The 21,027-nt window shown below is 40.8% G+C and overlaps 1 protein-coding gene across 2 annotated transcripts in view; it reads right to left on the bottom strand.

The window, feature by feature from the left end:
- LOC133630631 (SUN domain-containing ossification factor-like) overlaps positions 1 to 21,027 on the bottom strand; it is an 85,275-nt gene that overhangs the window by 34,701 nt on the left and 29,547 nt on the right. For both annotated transcript variants that reach the window (XR_009821303.1, XM_062022231.1), the window contains exons 2-3: positions 11,948 to 12,019; positions 2,463 to 2,570 (exon numbers count right to left, since the gene is read on the bottom strand). The gene's annotated coding sequence lies outside the window, so the exon portion shown is untranslated. The remainder of the gene's footprint in view (positions 1 to 2,462; positions 2,571 to 11,947; positions 12,020 to 21,027) is intronic.

The following is a 21,027-nucleotide window of genomic DNA, read 5'->3' as shown; positions in this document are numbered from 1 at the left end:
GGTGTATAGAGGCCCATTTCCAGCAACTATCACTCCAGTGTTCTAATGGTACAATGTGTTTGCTCATTGGCTCAGAAGGCTAATTGATGATTAGAATACCAAAATGCACTATTTGTAGGTTTAGACATGTAAAATTAGCAAAAAAAAACCTCATATAAAATGTCTGCATGCTAATGTTAGCATGTAATTATAAAATATGTTAACATACTTCCAAGATAGCACCAAGTCTCAAAATTTATGATTTTAAGTTTTAATCATACAAAATAAGCTAAATAGCGAGCAAAAAACCTTTTGCATACTTCCAAGATGGCATCAAGTATCAAAATTCATGAATTTCAGTTTTAATCATACACAAAAAGCTAAATAGCCAGCAAAAACATTAGCATGCTAATATAAGAGGTATTAGCATATTTCCAAGATGGCACCAAGTATCAGAATTCATGATGTTTTGGTTTAAACACACAAAAGTAGTTAAACAAACATGTCAACCAACACAGGAAGTAACAAAGAGAGTCACAGTAATCTAGCAAGTAGATTAAACATAGCTTCGAGAAAGTATACTGTAAAAACTGTTATGAAGGGGTCTGTTACTACATTATACATATACTTGCAGTGTGCATATTACATATTGTTATGAAGGTGTCTGTTACTACATTATATATATACTTGCAGTGTGTATATTGTACATATTACATATTGTTATGAAGGTGTGTGTTACTACATTATATATATACTTGTACATATTACATATTGTTATGAAGGTGTCTGTTACTACATTATATATATACACTTGCAGTGTGTATATTGTACATATTACATATTGTTATGAAGGTGTCTGTTACTACATTATATATATATATATACTTGCAGTGTGTATATTGTACATATTACATATTGTTATGAAGGTGTGTTACTACATTATATATATACTTGTACATATTACATATTGTTATGAAGGTGTCTGTTACTACATTATATATATACTTGCAGTGTGTATATTGTACATATTACATATTGTTATGAAGGTGTCTGTTACTACACTATATATATATATACTTGCAGTTTGTATATAAAACATATATATTGTTATGAAGGTGTCTGTTACTACATTATATATATACTTGCAGTGTGTATATTGTACATAATACATATTGTTATGAAGGTGTCTGTTACTACATTATACGTATATATACTTGCAGTGTGTATATTGTACATATTACATATTGTTATAAAGGTGTCTGTTACTCAGTTATATATATACTTGCAGTGTGTATATTGTACATATTACATATTGTTATGAAGGTGTCTGTTACTACATTATATATATACTTGCAGTTTGTATATAACACATATTACATATTGTTATGAAGGTGTCTGTTACTACATTATATATATACTTGCAGTGTGTATATTGTACATATTACATATTGTTATGAAGGTGTCTGTTACTACATTATATATATACTTGCAGTTTTTATATAAAACATATTACATATTGTTATGAAGGTGTCTGTTACTACATTATATATATACTTGCAGTGTGTATATTGTACATATTGTTATGAAGGTGTCTGTTACTACATTATATACACTACCGTTCAAAAGTTTGGGGTCACATTGAAATGTCCTTATTTTTTAAGGAAAAGCACTGTACTTTTCAATGAAGATAACTTTAAACTAGTCTTAACTTTAAAGAAATACACTCTATACATTGCTAATGTGGTAAACGACTATTCTAGCTGCAAATGTCTGGTTTTTGGTGCAATATCTACATAGGTGTATAGAGGCCCATTTCCAGAAACTATCACTCCAGTGTTCTAATGGTACAATGTGTTTGCTCATTGGCTCAGAAGGCTAATTGATGATTAGAAAACCCTTGAGCAATCATGTTCACACATCTGAAAACAGTTTAGCTCGTTACAGAAGCTACAAAACTGACCTTCCTTTGAGCAGATTGAGTTTCTGGAGCATCACATTTGTGGGGTCAAATAAACGCTCAAAATGGCCAGAAAAAGAGAACTTTCATCTGAAACTCGACAGTCTATTCTTGTTCTTAGAATTGAAGGCTATTCCACAAAATTGTTTGGGTGACCCCAAACTTTTGAACGGTAGTGTATATTCTTGCAGTGTGTATATTGTACATATTACATATGGTAATGAAGGTGTCTGTTACTACATTATATATATTCTTGCAGTGTGTATATTGTACATATTACATAAGCTTTGGCGGTATCAATACTTCAGTATGGAGCCGCACATGACGAGTCCTTGTCATAATTGCTTTGTGACTAGAACCCAAGTGAAGTTGGCAGGCTCTGACTCTCCCATGCTGACCCACAGGATGCACAGCAGGAGGTCTTGGAGGCTCCAGAGTCCTCCGGTTTACAACAGGGCTGCGACCCGGGTCGTGGCTCTGAACTTTGCAAATGGGGCCCCGTAGGATGCCGAGAATACTCGCTTACCTCGGAGGTTACTAGAGGACGTTGGCCGCCTCGCGCTCTTCTTGCAACATCTGCTCTCTCGTTCACATCCTTGTCTCCTCAGTCCTTCACGCACAAGGGATCCAGACCCTGCAAGCGTTTCAACAAGTTTAGACAAGTGTTGGCTTTCACTTTTGCTCCTATCAAACACTGTGCTGTTGGATTCATCAGTTCTGGAGTATCTCTAAAGAGCAAAAAAGCTAGCATGAAACGTTAGCATGCTAACACTAGCATGATGGCAAAGGACGTAAATAAAAAAAGGTAGATTTTTTTTGATCGGTTCGCAGCCGAGTGCGAAGCGACTGGGATGGGAATCAGCACCTCCGAGTCTGAGTCCATGGTTCTCGCCCGGAAAAGGGTGGACCGAGTCCATGGTTCTCGCCCGGAAAAGGGTGGAATGTCATCTCCGGGTTGGGAGGAGCAAAAAAGCTAGCATGAAACATTAGCATGCTAACGCTAGCATGATGGCTTAGGACATAAATATAAAAAGGAATAATTTTTTGGGATCGGTTCGCAGCCGAGTGCGAAGCGACTGGGATGAGAATCAGCACCCTCCAATACCGAGTCCATGGTTCTCGCCCGGAAAAGGGTGGAATGCCATCTCCAGGTTGGGGAGGAGCAAAAAAGCTAGCATGAAACGTTAGCATGCTAATGCTTATGATTAGAGATGGCCGATAATATCGGCCTGCCGATATTATCGGCCGATAAATACTTTAAAATGTAATATCGGAAATTATCGGTATCAGTTTTTTTATTATCGGTATCGTTTTTTTTTGTTTTTTTTATTATTACTTTTTTTTTTTTAATTAAATCAACATAAAAAACAAGATACAAAAAAAAACCTCCCTCCACCATTCACACAAAAGGGTTGTTTCTTTCTGTTATTAATATTCTGGTTCCTACATTATATATCAATATATATCAATTAGGGGTGTGGGGAAAAATCGATTCGAATTCGAATTGTGATTCTCACGTTGTGCGATTCAGAATCGATTCTCATTTAAAAAAAATCTATTTTATTTTAATTTTTTTATTTTTTTAATTATTTTTTTTATTAATCAATCTAACAAAACAATACACAGCAATACCATAACAATGCAATCCAATTCCGAAACCAAACCCGACCCAGCAACACTCAGAACTGCAATAAACAGAGCAATTGAGAGGAGACACAAACACGACACAGAACAAACCAAAAGTAGTGAAACAAAAATGAATATCATCAACAACAGTATCAATATTAGCTACAATTTCAACATAGCAGTGATTAAAAATCCCTCATTGACATTATCATTAGACATTCATAAAAAAATTCAAAAAAGAACAATAGTGTCACAGTGGCTTACACTTGCATCGCATCTCATAAGCTTGACAACACACTGTGATAAAATAAGTCATATCCATCTCAGTGGCCTAGTGGTTAGAGTGTCCGCCCTGAGATCGGTAGGTTGGAGTTCAAATCCCAGCCGAGTCATACCAAAGACTATAAAAATGGGACCCATAACCTCCCTGCTTGGCACTCAGCAACAAAGGTTTGGAGTTGGGGGTTAAATCACCAAAATGATTCCCGGGCGCGTTGCCGCTGCTGCCCACTGCTCCCCAAGGGGATGGGACAAATTTCACCACATCTAGTGTGTGTGTGACAATCATTGGTACTTTAATCTTAATCTTTAATATTTTTGGTTCATTTAATAGTTAAAACAAATGTACATTATTGCAATCAGTTGATAAAACATTGTCCTTTACAATTACAAAAGCTTTTTACAAAAATCTACTATTCTGCTTGCATGTCAGCAGACTGGGGTAGATCCTGCTGAAATCCTATGTATTGAATGAATAGAGAATCGTTTTGAATCGGGAAAAAAATCCTTTTTGAATAGAGAATCGTGTTGAATTAAAAAAAAAAAAGATTTTGAATCGAATCGTGGGACACCCAAAGATTCACAGCCCTAATATCAATACAGTCTGCAAGGGATACAGTCCGTAAGCACACATGATTGTGCGTGCTGCTGGTCCACTAATAGTACTAACCTTTAACAGTTAATTTTACTCATTTTCATTCATTACTAGTTTCTATGTAACTGTTTTTATATTGTTTTACTTTCTTTTTTATTCAAGAAAATGTTTTTAATTTATTTATCTTATTTTATTCTATAAATTTTTTTTAAAAAAGGACCTTATCTTCACCATACCTGGTTGTCCAAATTAGGCATAATAATGTGTTAATTCCACGACTGTATATATCGGTATCGATTGATATCGGTATCGGTTTATATCGGTATCGGTAATTAAGAGTTGTACAATATCGGAATATCGGATATCGGCAAAAAGCCATTATCGGACATCCCTACTAAATATGGCATAAAACAAATATAAAAATAAATATTTTTTTGGATCGGTTCGCAGCCGAGTGCGAAGCCTGGGATGAGAATCAGCAAAAAAGCTAGCATGAAACGTTAGCATGCTAACACTAGCATGCTAACACTAGCATACTAACGCTAGCATGCTAACACTAGCATGCTAACACTAGCATGATGGCGTAGGACATAAATATAAAAAGGAAGATTTCTTTTTGGATCGGTTCGCAGCCGAGTGCGAAGCGACTTGGATGAGAATCAGCAGCTCCAAGTCCGAGTCCATGGTTCTCGCCTGGAAAAGGGTCGAGTGCCTTCTTTGGTTTAGGGAGTAGCATAAAAGCTAGCATGATGGCTTAGGACATAAATATAAAAAGGAATATTTTTTGGGATCGGTTTGCAGCCGATGCGAAGCGACTGGGATGAGAATCAGCACCTCCAAGTCCGAGTCCATGGTTCTCGCCCGGAAAAGGGTGGAGTGCCATCTCCAGGTTGGAGAGGAGCAAAAAAGCTAGCATGAAACATTAGCATGCTAACGTAAAAAAGGAAGACGTTTTTTTGACCGGTTCGTAGCCGAGTGTGAAGAAACTGGGATGAGAATCAGCACCTTTTATGTCCGGGTCCATGGTTCTTGCCCGAAAAAGGGTGGAGTACCATCTTCGGGTTAGGGAGGAGCAAAAAAGCTAGCATGAAACATTAGCATGCTAACGCTAGCATGATGGCTTAGGACATAAATATAAAAAGGAATCATTTTTTGGGATCGGTTCGCAGCCGAGTGCGAAGCGACTGGGATGAGAATCAGCACCTCCATGTCCAAGTCCATGGTTCTCGCCCAGAAAAAGGGTGAACCGAGTCCATGGTTCTCGTCCGGAAAAAGGGTGGACCGAGTCCATCGTTCTCGCCCGGAAAAGGGTGGAGTGCCCTCTCCGGGTTGGGGAGGAGCAAAACAGCTAGCTAGCTGAATTGTTGATTGAGACTTCATGGCACAAAGGTTTCAAAATCAAGGCTGCCATTTATTTTCTTTATACTCCCCCCAGGCCATGAACACATAAGACATGCCAAACACCAAACAGCACAACAACAGCAGGTGCACACACACACACACACACACAGACTGGGGAAGTGAAAGTGTCACATGCTTGTCTGTTGATTGGACAGAAGCAGCGGGAAAACAAAACTTTGTGAACTTTGATCCAGCACTCCATCAAGTGCTGGTCCACCTGCAGGCACACATGGAAATGAACGTTTAGGAGGAGTGAACTTTCCCAGCATTTGCAAGTTTGCCTTCATTTCAGTTTGTCCTCGCTGTGCTGGGAAGTAGTCTTTGAAATTTCCTTGAATGTGCCATTCTTGTCTTTTGTTGAGCCCGACAAAGTGTGTATACTGTAAGTAGTATACTTATTACTAGGGGTGTGACAATACGTTTTAACGACGATTCAATTGGATTCGATATTTGTGGTTGCCGATACGATTCAGGGATTGTCGTTTTTTTAGAACGACACGATCCGAGTGAGTCAAAATCGATTCAGTAACTTTTTATCCAAAAAAATCAAGCCGTGGGCAGCACGGTGGATGGGGTTAGTGCAGGGGTGGGCAATTAATTTTTACCGGGGGCCGCATGAGCAACCCGAGCACTGCTGGAGGGCCACATCGACAATATTTCAATTAAATTTTGCTCAATATTATTTTTGATATACACCGTAAGATAAATAATAATAATAATAATTAATAATAATAGTAATACTTCAACATAGTGTGTGTAACAGCATTCCATGACTAATATAAATAAATTAACATTAATAATAAATGACAGTAAAATAAGCACACGTATGACTGAGGAGTCATAGTGTAACTTTGTGTGTTGTTTGAGTTGTCCGACTTTTTGTGTGGCCATAAACGCACCAGTGGTTTAGTGCTATGCGTGTTGGTGACAGATGACAAGTTGGTTTTGGCCTGGTTTGTACGGCAGAAAAGGACTAGTTTTTCGAGATAGAATTGTTTTACTCATGTTTTTGGTGTGGTTATGTCGGAATATAAACAGTTTTGCTCAATAAAGTGATCGATATAATTCCTGTCCTCGAAGCATCTCGATAGACGTTACAATAATTGAACGGTGTTCAATTGAACGGTGTTGACGAACACTGTTAGGGCCGCTTGTTGTCACTGTCACTCAGAGTTGCATTGCAAAATTACATAGAATAAATGTTTATTTTGTTTAGAATTCAGATGGGATTTGATTTGGTGCGCGGCATATATTTGCTGCGCGCAGCAGACGCTTGAGCAGTGCGCAATTGCGCAGGCACGCACCTTAGAGCAGTGGTCCCCAACCTTTTTGTAGCTGGGGACCGGTCAACGCTTGAAAATTTGTCCCACGGACCGGGGGGGGGGTTTCTTTTTTTTTTTTTTCATAAAGAAATACAATCATGTGTGCTTACGGACTGTATACCTGCAGACTGTATTGATCTATATTGACATACACATACACAATATGTATATATAGTGTTTTTATGTTGATTTAATTTTTAAAAAAAAAAATAATAATTTTAATTTATTTTTTTTATTTCTTGCGCGGCCCGGTACCAATCGGTTCCGGTGGTTGGGGACCACTGCCTTAGAGGGAACGTTGCTTTGCAGTCCATGTCTTGTTGGAAACACATTCTTCAACAACTTTTCTCTTTTTAGCGTCTCGGGTGTAAACCGTGCATCACTTGTCGCTGTGCACCTTCACTCGCAGGTTACACACGGACACACGCCCATAAATAATACTTTTCAAAATAAAAGCAGCACAGTTGTATTGCGCGCAGGACATAGATGTTTTTTCAACTTTATTTTGTAGTGATTGCAGCTGTTCACATTCACTCACAATCACGCACACGCATACGTCCACACGGAAGTAATACAAATAACGATTTTCAAAACAAAAGCAGCACCATTGTATTGCACACTCGACATAGATACTTTTTTAAATTTATTTTGTAATTTATAATTGGCCTCACGCGGGCCGGACAGGGACGCACAAAGGGCCGGATGCGGCCCGCGGGCCGCAGAATGCCCAGGTCTGGGTTAGTGTGTCTGCCTCACAATACGAAGGTCCTGGGTTCGATCCTGCGCTCGGGATCTTTTTGCATGTTCTCCCCGTGACTGCGTGTGTTCCCTCCGGGTACTCCGGCTTCCTCCCACCTCCAAAGACATGCACCTGATGATAGGTTGATTGGCAACACTAAATGGTCCCTAGTGTGTGAATATGAGTGTGAATGTTGTCTGTCTATCTGTGTTGGCCCTGCGATGAGGTGGCGATTTGTCCAGGGTGTACCCCGTCTACCGCCCGAATGCAGCTGAGATAGGCTGCAGCATCCCCCGCGACCCCGAACGGGACAAGCGGTAGAAAATGGATGGATGGATGGAAAATCAAGCCGTGTGACCGTGAAAAAAATGGTGGATACTGGACACTGCAGGTGAGGTTTCCTATATTCCTGTTATTTCTTGTAAGGGAATTGAATGAATTATGGATTCAAACAAGCTAGTTAAGAACTGTATCGGCCTTTCCAAGATTTCCCAGGTTCTAAACCAAAGGCCGTGGGCTGAGCCAGGACTGGTGGTGCACATTCAAACGCACTTCCAACTCCAGCTTAAGTTTCTCAAAAAATAGATTTATTTGCAAAAAGGTCTTCATTCCATCTACATCCAACAGTACATCCAAGTTGAAGGAAAAACGAGTTTAACTGCATACAAACTCTCTTTCCCATGACTGTCAAGTTGTCGGGGGGATAACTGCGATGAAGAAGCAACCAGTCGGTGCCAGATCCCACAGTCCTTAGTGGCCGTCAATAGCTCTGGGGTCGACAAGTCCGTCCATGTCTTGATGTGGTCTGTCCAAGATTTCCGGGGTCTTCCTCGCTTCCTTCCACCCTCTAGTGTGCCCTGCATGATGGTCTTGCACAGGGTGCCGTGGCGGCATGTGTGGCCGAACCAAGCTAATTTCCTTCTTTTGACTGTTGCGAGCACAATTCTTGGTGACCAACAAGTCTTTCGAGATCACCTCGCACACACTCATTGGTTTTGTGTTCTTGGTATGTTATCTTGAGTATTCAAAGGCTTGTATTTTTCGTTCTGATCCAACCAGGAGTGTCCAGGTCTCGCATCCACACAGTAATATTGAAGTTATCAGGGATTTGTAAAGTTTGAACTTTGTCTTGAAGTTTATGTTGCTTTTCCATATTTTGCTTAGTTTGGTCATTGCTGCTGTGGCGATCCGCTGTTGTTGTTGTTGCATACAAAGCTACAAATAAAAAACTAAGGCTCAAGTGTTACTAATAGCTTGTTTTAAAATGTCTCTGACAATCTTGCACTTTCTGTTTTGTAATGACATGAATGTTTGTGCCACTGCTTAATAACTGTTTAATAAATACACTTTTGGTCAATTGACTTAGTTGTGCGGGGTGTGTATATTGTAGCGTCCCAGAAGAGTTAGTGCTGCAAGGGGTTCTGGGTATTTGTTCTGTCGTGTTTATGTGGTGTTACGGTGCGGATGTTCTCCCGAAATGTGTTTGTCTCTCTTGTTTGGTGTGGGTTCACAGTGTGGCGCATATTTGTAACAGTGTTAAAGTTGTTTATATGGACACCCTCAGTGTGACCTGTATGGCTGTTGACCAAGTATGCCTTGCAATCTCTTGTGTGTGTGAAAAGTCGTATATATTATGTGATTAGGCCGGCACGCAAAGACAGTGCCTTTAAGGTTTATTGGCGCTCTGTCCTTCTCCCTACGTCCGTGTACACAGTGGCGTTTTAAAAAGTCATGAATTGAATTTTTGGAAACCGATACCGATCATTTTTAAACTGGTACCGATAATTTCCGATATTACATTTTAAAGCATTTATCGGCCGATAATATCGGCAGTCCGGTATAATCGGACATCTCTACTTGTGGCGATTGCGTTTGTTGTGACCTTTCTCAGCCATTTTTGCTTTGATGACGTCACAGACGGGCAAAATAGACTTAACGTTCTTCTTTCTTTTTAAAACTGTTGAACTTCATATAAAATCCAATTATTTCTTTTTTCTAGTATCGATAAAATCAATCGATTTCCTCTTAAAACAATCTTGGATCCATACCTATCTTCCGGAAGGCAAACTTGGCAAGCACAGATCACTACACTTGAAATTTAGGACTATAAATTGATCTATCGATGTACCGATCAATCGTCACACCCCTACTTTTTACCTACCAGCTGCTTGGTTGTAACGTGCGGCGTAGTTGTAGTTTTCATTACCAAATTTAAGGGTGTTGAAATCCCCATGTAAAATTGCTGATGCTAATCAGTAGCATGTACATGGCACAAACAATGTAAATTAGCATTGAGCTAGCTCAAAAAGTGGAGCCTTACTTTCGAGCGCTTTCTATCAGTCATGATTGTTTTGTTGGCAAGGTGGTATTGAAATATCTAACAATTTACGTGATTGTACAGACTGAATTAGGTCAGGACCGATAAAAGTACCGTATTCAGTATCCATCACTAGCTAGCATAGACTACAACTGATTCCTAATGAGGACAAGCGCTATAAAAAAATAAATGAAGTTCTACGTGCAAAGCAGCAGGTGGCGCCTGACAACTTCTCCACAGGAGAGTCAGAGCTTTTCTATCTCTCACTCACACACACACCCCAGTAACCAGGTGCATCCACAACTAAGAGACAAAGTGTTCCGAAGGCTGTGCAGGTTAGCAAACAACAGAGGAGCTAATTTTCATATCATCCTAATCAATGACGCAGCGAGCATATATGCTAACCTTTTCAATGAAAACAGTTATTTTGAAAGTTATGTTTTCGTCGTACTTTCTTAGAACAGGTCTTGACAGAGAGGGGCTGCGATTTATTAGTACCTACACTTAAAACGCCATACAACACTTAAAACTAGAGATGTCAGATAATATCGGACTGCCGATAATATCGGCCGATAAATGCTTTAAAATGTAATATCGGAAATTATCGGTATCGGTTTCAATAAGTAAAATTTATGACTTTTTAAAATGCCGCTGTACGGAGTGGTACACGGACGTAGGGAGAAGTACAGAGCAGTTGCGTCTCCCGGTCACACTTGCCAACCCTCCCGATTTTCCCGGGAGACTCCCGAATTTCAGTGCCCCTCCCGAAAATCTCCTGGGGCAACCATTCTCCCGAATTTCTCCCGATTTCCACCCAGACAACAATATTGGGGGCGTGCCTTAAAGGCACTGCATTAGCGTACCGGCCCAATCACATAATATCTACGGCTTTTCACACACACAAGTGAATGCGAGGCATACTTGGTCAACAGCCATACAGGTCACACTGAGGGTGACAGTATAAACAAGTTTAACACTGTTACAAATATGCGCCACACTGTGAACCCACACCAAACAAGAATGACAAACACATTTTGGGAGAACATCCGCACCGTAACACAACATAAACACGACAGAACAAATAATGCATCCAGCGTGGGCATCACAACAAAATTAGGCATAATAATGTGTTAATTCCACGACTGTATATATCGTATCGATTGATATCGGAATCGGTAATTAAGAGTTGGACAATATCGGAATATCGGATATCGGCAAAAAAAGCTGTTATCAGACATCTCTACTTAAAACCTTTAGCATATCCGTATGTGGAATTAAATCATGGAATGGATTAAGCGAAGAAATCAAACCAAGCACCAATATGATCCAGTTTAAGAGACTGTTCAAACTACAAGTGTTCACAAAGTACACAGAAGGACAATTATGATGAACATCTTGAACCCGTTTTGGTTTTTTTTAGATAAAGATTATTTATGTATTTAATATTTGTTTACTTACTATGGTATATGAATCAGTTATTATTTATTTATTCACTGTTCTGTTACAGAGAACAAGAAAATGGGATAAAATTGCAATTATATGAAAAGGAGTGGGATTAAATAAGCTCTGCTTCTTCCTACTCCTTTTCGGACGTGCTGTAATGAAACTACTAGAAATATGTGATGCATTACATTGTTTCGTATGCATGTTCCAAATAAACTGAAACTGAACTGAACTTTGATTTTAGTTTTTGCAGTGCATGCTAGTTAGTTGTGAGTCTTGTGTTACTGACCCACTATGCATAAAGGTGTGCTGTTGGGGTGAAGGTTGACATCCCTGTTGAGTCCCTCTTGATGTTTTCTTTCTACAAAAGAAAAACATTCAGAAGAGAAAATAAGAATATGAACGTCAGTAGAAACTTTGAACCTGGGGAAAAAACATCCAATAATGATTACATAACATTTACATATTATTATTCTAGTTCTAGAGAAGAGTGGCTCATTTTCCCCAACTGTAACATCAAAAACATGCTTTCAAATATGTTGCTGTTGACCCACATAATGAGGGAAGAAGACCAACCCCAGCTTGGTCAATGTCTCCCAGGATCAGACTTTGATGTCTTGGACTATTTCAATGATTTGCTTTCACATGCTCGTAGCTACACAGTCCTTTCTCCTGCCTGCCCTCTGTGACTGTTTATTAAAGTCCATGTTAGTTGCGTTTTGGCACAAAGGTTGACTCATTATTTTTGTTTACTGCGAGATTTAACGCTGCAAATGAGATACACAATCACAAAGCGAACACCACTTCCTTGGGCCACTTTAAATCAATAAGAAGTCTGGATTTTTGTGGGATTAATGTGGATCAGGGCAATACCTGGAGATTACGGAGTCGAGAACGAGGCAACTTTACTTCTGTTACTTCTAGACCTCCACCCAGATCCCACCTCACTCCTACTCACTTCTCCAAAGTGGGCTGGCTCAGGGTGGAGGACAGAGTAAAACAACTTGCACTGAGCCTAGTCTATATAATTTGCTACACCTCCCTGATACCGAAGTACATGTCAAACTACTTCCAGAACGTAAATGACCGCCATAACCACAACACCAGGGGGAGCTCCACTAACCACGATAAACCCAGATTCCGATCTAACAAAGGTCTTAACTCATTCTCCTTCTATGCCACATCAATATGGAATGCACCCGCAACAGGTGTAAAAGAAAGTGGATCTCTATCCTCCTTCAAAAGCGCACTAAAAGAACACCTCCAGGCAGCTACAACCCTAGCCTAACCCCCTCCCCCCACCACATCCCACCTCCCCGGATTGTAAATAATCAAATGTAAATAATCAAATGTGTATACTTGTTCTTATGCTTTCTGAGCTCACTATGTTCACGGCTCGCTGTACATATCCTACCAAGTCAGATCTACACTGTTACAATGTCCACTTCTCAGATGTTATAATTGTTGATGACTGAAGTATGCTGATAGCAACCCAACCTAACCCCCCCGGCCCCAGCCTCCTCCGCATCCCACCCCCTGGATTGTAAATAATGTAAATAGTTCAATGTACAGTATATACTCTGATTATTAACTTGTGTGATGACTGTATTATGCTGATAGTATATATTTGTACCATGAATTGATTAACGTGAACCCCGACTTAAACAAGTTGAAAAACTTATTCGGGTGTTACCATTTAGTGGTCAATTGTACGGAATATGTGCTGTACTGTGCAATCTACTAATAAAAGTTTCAATCAATCAATCAAACTGAACACACAGTGAAAGGTTAGAGCATGGGTGTCAAACTCTGGCCCGCCGTGTAATTTCACTTGGCCCGTGAAGTGATATCAAATTAACACTAGAGCTGGCCCGCCGATTATATACAGCGGCGGTGCCGCGGTACACCGCTAATTCTCATACTTGCCAAACCTCCCGGGAGACTCCCAAATTTCAGTGCCCCTCCCGAGAATTGTAACATCCCCTTTTCGTCCAGTCCAACGAGTGCTGGCTCAGTCACATAATATGTGCGGCTTTGGCACGCACACAGAAGTGAATGCAACGCATACTTGATCTTCAGCGATACAGTTACACTGAGGGTGCCAGTATAAAAACCTTTAACATTGTTAGAAATATACGCCACACTGTGAACCCACACCAAACAAGAATGACAAACACATTTCGGGAGAACATCCGCACAGTAACACAACATAAACACAGAACATAACAAATACCCAGAACCCTTTGCAGCACTAACTCTTCCGGGACGCTATAAGGTGTGTGTGTGTGTGTGTGTGGAGGGGGTTGGGGGTGAGGGGGTTAGGAGGGGTAGATGTGGGGCGCGGCAGGGTTTGGAGGTAGCGGGGGTGTATATTGTAGCGTCCCGGAAGAGTTAGTGCTGCAAAGGGTTCTGGGTATTTGTTCTGTTGTGTTTATGTTGTGTTACTGTGCGGATGTTCTCCCAAAATGTGTTTGTCATTCTTGTTTGGTGTGGGTTCACAGTGTGGCGTATACTTCTAACAATGTTAAAGTTGCTTATACGGCTACTCTCAGTGTAAACTGTATAGCTGTTGATGAAGTATGCTTTGCATTTACGTGTGTGTGTGCGTACAGAAGCCGCTCATATCTTGTGACTGGGGCGGCAAATTGTTAGAAGGGATGAAAAGCGGACGTGACGTCAGCTCGTAGAGGAGGTTAAAAGCAGTGCCTGTTAAAAGCAGTGCCCAAGACTGTGGAATACGAGATATAATGACTGATGAACACCTTCGTTCGATATTGAGGGATGCCTCAGCTCAAAGCCTGAGCCCCGACATTAATGAACTAGCATCCAAGAAAAGATGGCAGGTATCTGGCTTGGGCACATCAGATTAGATCAGTGTGTTGCAAACTGAGCAGTTTAAAGTTCTGAATGGTTGTTTTATTCATTATTTTATTTTCAAAATGATTAGCCTGTGGAAAAAGTTAATGTTGATATTTACCTCAGAAGGCTGCAAATAGAAAAGAGGCATTCAATTGTTATTTAAATTGTATTTGATATGCCATTGATATTTTTTAATTGTTATTATTATTATTTGAAACTCGATTTTGCATGTCACTATAAAGTTATATAAGCCTTGCTTGTTCAATATTTAATGCAAAACTTGTTTGGGTCCCTATAAAAAAGGATAATTTGTTCAACCTTGGCCCGCGGCTTTGTTCAGTTTTAAATTTTGACCCACTCTGTATTTGAGTTTGACACCCCTGGGTTAGAGGATTCATTTTTAGATTCTAGAAACGGGGTTTTGATCGAGAAAAACCACGGTGAATCATGTCACTGGGTGGTGTCAGACCTGCAGGATTGTCTAAACTTCTTTGTACCAAAGGTTGCATCCCAAAAAAATAAGCAAAAATAATGAGGGATGCAAGCAACATTCTAAAACAACATAAAATGTAGGTCATAATGTGATTATGTCATTGCCCCTCTAATGCTGACAACATTGGCACTTATGTCACAGTTCTGGACCTAAAACTGGTGTCTATAGGTCAAATTCCTCCCAAAATAGGCACAATCGTGATTTCTAAAGAGTTTCAGCACATGTTAGCCCACTTTTAGCTCCAAGATGTGGCATCGGCCTGCTGACGTCACCTACAGAAGACTTGAGGCAATTTCATATTGCATGTGTTTTGGTAGCATCTTCATCCTCAATCGCATTATGTTCACACAGATTTTGAAGGAATAATCAAATATGGCCGCCAGATGCATTGTTGCAGGTTGTAGCAATATACATTATGCATGCATTTACCAAAAATGGCAATATGAGGAGAGTATATCCAGTGATGGGCAAGCTACTTGCAAAATGTAGCAAGCTAAGCTACTAGTTGCTCTCTATTAAATGTAGCTAAGCTACAGGGGAAGCTATCCTCGCAGAAATACACTACACAACAAAAGTAGCTAGCTATATTTAACAACATTTCTATTTATGGGGCCCACATCTGTAATATCAATGTCAGAATCTGTGGAAAAACTGAAAGAAGAGCAGACGCTGCGCTCAAAAACGATAGAAAAAAAAGGTAAGCCGCTAGTATTCTATTTTGTGTCCGCTTCAACTAGGGCTGGGCGATATGGCCTTTTATTAATATCTCGATATTTTTAGGCCATGTCACGATACACGATATATATCTCCATATTTTGCCTTAGCCTTGAATGAACACTTGATGCATATAATCACAGCAGTATGATGATTCTATGTGTCTACATTAAAACATTCTTCTTCATACTGCATTAATATACGCTCATTTTAAACTTTCATGCAGAGAGGGAAGTCACAACTAAGTCAATTGACCAAAAGTGTATTTATTAAACAGTTATTAAGCAGTGACACAAACATTCATGTCATTTCCAAAACAGAAAGTGCAAGATTGTCAGAGACATTTTAAAACAAGCTATTAGTGCACTTCTGTGCATGATGTCACTAAGATGACATATCAAAACAACACTAAATTAATGTGCACTTTTTGTACAGAACGCCACTACAATAGTGTAAAGGCCTACTGAAAGCCACTACTACCGACCACGCAGTCTGATAGTTTATATATCAATGATTAAATCTTTACATTGCAACACATGCCAATACGGCCGGGTTAACTTATAAAGTGCAATTTTAAATTTCCCGGGAAATATCCGGCTGAAAACGTCTCGTTATGATGACATTTGCGCGTGACGTCACGGATTGTAGCAGACATTTTGGAACAGCACGGTGGCCAGCTTAAGTCGTCTGTTTTCATCGCAAAATTCCACAGTATTCTGGACATCTGTGTTGGTGAATCTTTTGCAATTTGTTTAATGAACAATGGAGACAGCAAAGAAGAAAGCTGTAAGTGGGATCAGTGTATTAGCGGCTGGCTACAGCAACACAACCAGGAGGACTTTGAGTTGGATAGCAGACGCGCTATCCGACGCTAGCTGCCGACCGCACCGATGATCGGGTGAAGTCCTTCGTCGCGCCGTCGATCGCTGGAACGCAGGTGAGCACGGGTGGTGATGAGCAGATGAGGGCTGGCGTAGGTGGAGAGCTAATGTTTTTAGCATAGCTCTGTCGAGGTCCCGTAGCTAAGTTAGCTTCAATGGCGTCGTTAGCAACAGCATTGCTAGGCTTCGCCAGGCTGGACAGCAATAACCGTGTGGTTACAGGTCCAGGGTTTGGTTCGGTGTCTCCTGATAGTAGAAGTAAAAATAGTATTGTTGATCTTCTGTCTATCCTTCCAGTCAGGGGCTTATTTCTTCTGTTTCTATCCGCAGTTAAGCACAATGCTATCACGTTAGCTCCGAAGCTAAAGTGCTTCACCGATGTATTGTCGTGGAGATAAAAGTCACTGTGAATGTCCATTTCGCGTTCTTGACTCTCATTTTCAAGAGGATATAGTATCCGAGGTGGTTTAAAATACAAATCCGTGATCCACAATAGAAAAAGGAGAAAGTGTGGAATCCAATGAGCCCTTGTACCTAACTTACGGTCAGAGCAAAAAAAGATACATCCTGGCGTCCTGCACTGCACTCTAATCCTTCACTGTCACTTTCCTCATCCACAAATCTTTCATCCTCGCTCAAATTAATGGGGTAATCGTCGCTTTCTCTGTCCGAATCGCTCTCGCTGCTGGTGTAAACAATGTGCAGATGTGAGGAGCTACACAACCTGTGACGTCACGCTACTTCCGGTACAGGCAAGGCTTTTTTTTATCAGCGACCAAAAGTTGCAAACTTTATCGTCGATGTTCTCTACTAAATCCTTTCAGCAAAAATATGGCAATATCGCGAAATGATCAAGTATGACACATAGAATGGATCTGCTATCCCCGTTTAAATAAGAAAATCTCATTTCAGTAGGCCTTTAAAATAAATAAAGTGCACTTTTGTGCATGATGTCACACAAGATATTTCAATAAGCGTCAAATAAAAATTAGCTGCATAATAGGAAATCAAATAGTGTATGTCCTTCACTATGTGGTAGGTTCCTGCAGACGTTATCTCCTTCTGTTGTTGACTATTTTTTTCATACGGTGTTGATGTGAAAATGGTTGCTTGGGCATTTTGTGGGTGTGGCACAGAACGGAGATGTTGACATGCAGAGTTTCAAGCATTCCTCATTCTCTAGCGGGTGACTTTTCAAATGATGCTATATATTAGCAGTGATGCTACTTTTTGTAGCAACGTTTTTGCCACATACTTGACATATTACAGTTGTCTGTTTAACATATTCCCGTTTGAAGCCAAACCACCGTCAGACGATGGACCCCCTGCTGTTTTTCTTGGGAATTAATTCTTCCTCCATTTGTTACCAGATTCGCACCTTCTCTCTCTCTCGTATTACCACTCGCACCACTCTGCTAGAGTCACAGCCAACGTTACCATGCTCTCTGCTTGGCGAGGGCGTATGACGTTGCACGCGCGACAGTATGTGACGTATGTAAGAAGGTGCGCTTGTTTTACCACTCTGTGAGAAGGAGAGACAGGAAAGAGTGAGAAACGCCTAGTGCCCGCAGCTAAAAGAAACTGTGTGAGAACGTATACTCGAATATCACGATATAGTAATTTTCTATATCGCACAGAGACAAACCCGCGATGTATCCAATCCAATCCAATCCACTTTGTTTATATAGCACATTTACACAACAAGAATGTTTCCAAAGTGCTGCACAGCCATGTTAAAAACAATATTGTAAACAATATTAAAAACAATATTAAAAACAATATTATGCTACACCAATGACTGAATAAAAACAAAGAATAAATGAATAGAAAACCAATACAGAGACAATATAAAAAATAAATATGATTAAAAACGATTTTTAAAGGGTAAAACCAATTAAAACAGTAAAATAGACATAAAAATTTATTAAAAAAACACACAGGACAACAGAGGACGATGTATCGAGTATATTCCATATATCGCCCAGCCCTAGCTACTACTGATGTTTTCCTCAAGATGCATGAGAAAACACAGGCTATGCGCCCAAGGCCAGATCCTCTGCAGGCCATGGGAAGGCCAAAAGTCAGTAGACTCCTTTATTTTTATGGATATTCGACAATATTTCAAAGAAGGGGGGAAACATCTCAACAGTCTTTTTACCTAAATGAATGGTTATGGTATTTGTTTTGCTTAGCGTCAACATTTTATTAGCATAACTGTAATTTTATGCTCAAATTGATTCCTATTACTCAAATGAGTCACCCTGGGCTTAGTAACCTTCCCAAAAATGAAACAAAGTTGCCAGTACACATGTTGAGTAGTTCAACGTGTGACCTTCAGATTTTGCACATCTTTCACTCACATGTTGATCCCTCTGCAGTTAATTAATAGACTTTTTTCCGTTCAGAAACATTTTCCCATTGGCCTCAAGTCCTTCTCACCCTTCAGTAAACACATCAGGCTGGCTTGGACGCCCCAAAGGAGACAAATCAGCTCATGGAATCGGACATAAACCGCAGCACGGACCGAGGGGGTCGTGTTCTGGAACCACGAGGGGGACAAAGCTGCACCCTTTGCGGCGCTCGGCAACTCAAAGACTTTTAGGTCAGGGAAAAGTACAAACTGTCTTTTTCTTCACTCGCAGCTGCTCCTTTGGAGCAAATCCCAGGATATTATAAATATGCATTTGTGTTACATAAAGCAGCAAAGGGATCTATCTGCAAAGGCCTCATTTTTCACCAAGGGAGTTTTATGGTACAAATTCTCATTATGCACACAGCCCCTTGTGTGTTTCTATGAGAATATCAACAAAATAGTCATGCTCAGATAGTTTGCACTCTCAAATAAACACACAATACTGTAAATAACTGCTCTATTAATGCACCAATAAAAACTCAGAGCACATACAGCTGCTGAGGTCAACCAGTCGACTGCACTATAAAGTGCACCCGGAAAGTATTCACAGCGCTTCACTTTTTCCACATTTTCTTATGTTACAGCCTTAATTCAAAATGGAATTAATTAATTTTTGTCCTCAAAATCCTACACACAATGACAATGTGAAAATGTTTTTTTTTAGTATTTTCTCCATCCATCCATCCATCCATCTTCTTCCGCTTATCCGAGGTCGGGTCACGGGGGGAGCAGCCTAAGTAGGGAAGCCCAGGCTTTCCTATCCCCAGCCACTTCGTCCAGCTCTTCCCGGGGGATCCCGAGGTGTTCCCGGGCCAGCCGGGAGACATAGTCTTCCCAACGTGTCCTGGGTCTTCCCCGTGGCCTCCTACCGGTCGGACGTGCCCTAAACACCTCCCTAGGGAGGCGTTCGGGTGGCATCCTGACCAGATGCTTGAATCACCTCATCAGGCCCCTCTCGATGTGGAGGAGCAGCGGCTTTACTTTGAGCTCCCCCCGGATGGCAGAGCTTCTCACCCTATCTCTAAGGGAGAGCCCTGCCACCCGGCGTAGGAAACTAATTTCGACCACTTGTACACATGATCTTGTCCTTTCGGTCATAAGCCAAAGCTCATGACCCATAGGTGAGGATGGGAACGTAGATCGACCGGTAAATTGAAAGCTTTGCCTTCCGGCTCAGCTCCTTCTTCACCACAACGGATCGATACAGCGTCCGCATTACTGAAGAAGCAGCACCGATCCGCCTGTCGATCTCAAGATCCACACTTCCCTCACTCGTGAACAAGACTCAGAGGTAGTTGAACTCCTCCACTTGGGGCAGGGTCTCCTCCCCAACCCGGAGATGGCACTCCACCCTTTTCCGGGAAATCACATGTACATAAGTATTCACAGCCTTTGCCACGAAGCTCAAAATGAGATCAGGTGCATCCTGTCTCAACTGATCATCTATGAGATGTTCTTACAGTTTAATTGGAGGCCACCTGTGGTAAATTCAGTTGGTTGGGCATGATTTGGAAAGGCACACATGTGTCTATATATAATGTCCCACACTATACAGTGCATGGCAGAGCACAAACCAAGAATGAAGTCGAAGGAATTGTCTGTAGACAGGATTGTCTCGAGGCACAAACCTGGGAATGGGTACAGAAAATGACCTGCTAACTTGAAGTGAAGTGAAGTGAATTACATTTATATAGCGCTTTTTCTCAAGTGACTCAAAGCACTTTACATTGTGAACCCAATATCTAAGTTAAATTTAAACCAGTGTGGGTGACACTGGGAGCAGGTGGGTAAAGTGTCTTGCCCAAGGACACAACGGCTGTGACTAGGATGGCGGAAGCGGGGATCGAACCTGCAACCCTCAAGTTATTGGCACGGCCGCTCTACCAACCGAGCTATACCGTCCCGACTTGAAGGGCCCAATGAGCACAGTGGTCTCCATTATCCATAAATGGAAGAAAGTTTGGAGCCACCAGAACTCTTCCTAGAGCTGGCCGGCCGTCTAAACTGAG

The sequence above is a fragment of the Entelurus aequoreus genome, linkage group LG16 (assembly GCF_033978785.1).
Source record: "Entelurus aequoreus isolate RoL-2023_Sb linkage group LG16, RoL_Eaeq_v1.1, whole genome shotgun sequence".
Lineage (NCBI taxonomy): Eukaryota > Metazoa > Chordata > Actinopteri > Syngnathiformes > Syngnathidae > Entelurus > Entelurus aequoreus.
The sequence above is the reverse complement of the archived record's forward strand: the minus strand, read 5'-3'. Positions and strand labels throughout refer to the sequence as shown.